Consider the following 2,340-nt stretch of genomic DNA (forward strand, 5'->3'; position numbering starts at 1 on the left):
TGCGTTCCATACACCCACCACCCTCTGGGTGAAAAAAATTCCCCTCAGCTCCCCTCTAATCCTTCCACCAATCACTTTAAATCTATGCTCCCTGGTTATTGACCTCCCTGCAAAGGTAAATAGGTCCTTCCAATCGCCTCTATCTCGGCCCTTCATAATTTTGTACACCTCAATTAAATCACCCCTCAGCCTCCTCCGTTGCAAAGAAATCAACCCCAGCCTATCCAATCTTTCCTCACAGCCAACATTCTCCAGCCATGGCAACCTCCTCGTAAATCTCCTCTGTCCCCTCTCTCGTGCAATTCCATCTTTTTTGACCAGTCTGTCAATTGGGACCTTGTCAAAAGCCTTGCTAAAATCTATGCGGACTACATCAAAGTACTCCAGGTGTGTTCTCACCAAAGCCCTATTTAATTGCAGCAAGACTTCCTTACTCTTATACTCCAACCTCCTTTCAAAAAGGCCAACATACCATTTTTCTTCCTAATTGCTTGCTGTACCTGCATGTTAAATTTCTGTGATTTATTTACAAGTAAACCCAACTCCCTCTGAATACCAACATTTATTGGACTCTCACCTTTTGAAAAATATTCTGCTTTTCTATTCTTCCTACCAAAGTGGACAATTTCACATTTTCCCACCTTATACTCCAACTGCCACTTTCTTACCCAATCACTTAACCTGTCCACCTCCCTTTGCGTCCTCCTCACGGCTTACTTTCCCATCTACCTTTTTATCATCAGCAAACTTGGATCCATTAAACTCGGTCCCCTCATCTAAGTCATTAATATAGAATGTGAACAGTAACTGCAATATAAATTGTCCGCCCAGGATCGAAAGCAGGGCCGTTCACGTGTAAAGCGAACTGTTAACCACTACACCACAAAAAAACCGCTGGTGACTGATACCGGACAGAGGGGAACTGACCAGTCATCTCTCTCTGCTCTGATTGGGACAGTTTTACTTCTCTTTAAACAACATCTCTCCTGTCCCACACTAAAATAATGGAATAGAATCATAGAATATTACAGCACAGAAGGAGGCCATTCGGCTGTGTTGCCCTGCCGACTCTTTGAAAGATCTGTCCAATTTAGTCCAAAAAACCCAGCCTTTTCCCCGTAAACTTGCAAATCAGTTCTCTTCAAGTGCCTGTCCAATTGCCTTTTGAAAGTTCCTATGAAAGCTGCTTCCACCGCCCTTTCAGGGAGTGGCTACCAGATCGTAACAACCCTCTGTGTGAAAAAAAAATCTCCTCATTTCCCCTCTAGTCCTAAAAGCTCTCAATCCTTCTCCACGGATGCCTTTTTACAAACATTTCATTCATCAAAACCACACAAGCAACACAGGAAAAAGTCTTCATTTTCAAGTCATTAACGTTCCGAAGGAGCTCCCTAATTTCCCTCCCCTAACCTTATGAATCAGATCATTCTCGTCCGGATCCTTTTCCACATGAACCGGCCTCCCCCCTCAGGAAGTAGCCATTCTGATTCTGTGACTGTGGCCAGCTTTGTTCGGGCAGTTGGTTTGACAGGGACCTCACACTGCACTCTCCTCCCGTATTTTGTTCCACATCCGCAGATTGGGGCCGGGCCTGGACTGACTTTTTTTCTCTGTCTCACCCGGGGCCGCTGACTCTCCAACTCAGATCACAAACTAGCTCTCCTGCACCCGATCACCAACTTACCCAGTTTGTAAATTGAAACTGGAGCAAGTGCCTCGTCAGAGAGCAAGAGATGTTGGTGAGGCAGCAACCTCTGACATAATTTCAGGGTCATCAGAGAGGTTTGTGTATCTGAACCCCAAATAACCTTCTGCTCCTTTTAAAGTTTTGACCATTGCACACGAGGCGGCACTGACAGAATCGTCTCTTGCACTGACAGTGAAGCAAGCGGAGGGTTCACTCGGGAAAGCAGCGTGAAAGTTTAAAACAGAATTCGCCCAACATGAGGCTCGAACCCACGACCCTGAGATTAAAAGTCTCATGGTCTACCGACTGAACAAGCCGGGCCTGCTGAAATGGCTCAATTTGGTCGATTATTGCAGCGAGGCAGCTGCTGGCTCCCCGTGAGGGGCTGAGTTCTGAATCGGAGAAGGATACAGCTCAGAAGCAGGTCATTCGGGCCATCGCGCTCGTGCCTTGTCCGACAAACCATGTACCAGATTCTCCTGAATTCCAAGGTGTGGAACGAAAGCGAACAACAAAATACCTTACATTCGACCGTGGAGGTACAGGCAATTCTCTGAGAAACCGGTTTGTCTATTTCCCGGTGTTTGTCTGTCTCTCTGGCTGTGTTTATCTCTGTGCGTGTGGAGCTGCAGGCTGATTTTGAATTAATAATT

At 46.2% G+C, this 2,340-nt stretch overlaps 1 non-coding gene across 1 annotated transcript; it reads right to left on the reverse strand.

Annotated features, from left to right (window-relative positions):
• Positions 1-1,935: 1,935 nt before the first annotated feature.
• trnak-uuu (transfer RNA lysine (anticodon UUU)) lies at positions 1,936-2,008 on the reverse strand. The gene has a single exon. It is a non-coding gene; the product is annotated as a tRNA-Lys (tRNA).
• Positions 2,009-2,340: the final 332 nt, after the last annotated feature.

The sequence above is a fragment of the Heptranchias perlo genome, unplaced genomic scaffold (genome assembly GCF_035084215.1).
Source record: "Heptranchias perlo isolate sHepPer1 unplaced genomic scaffold, sHepPer1.hap1 HAP1_SCAFFOLD_47, whole genome shotgun sequence".
NCBI classification, from domain to species: domain Eukaryota; kingdom Metazoa; phylum Chordata; class Chondrichthyes; order Hexanchiformes; family Hexanchidae; genus Heptranchias; species Heptranchias perlo.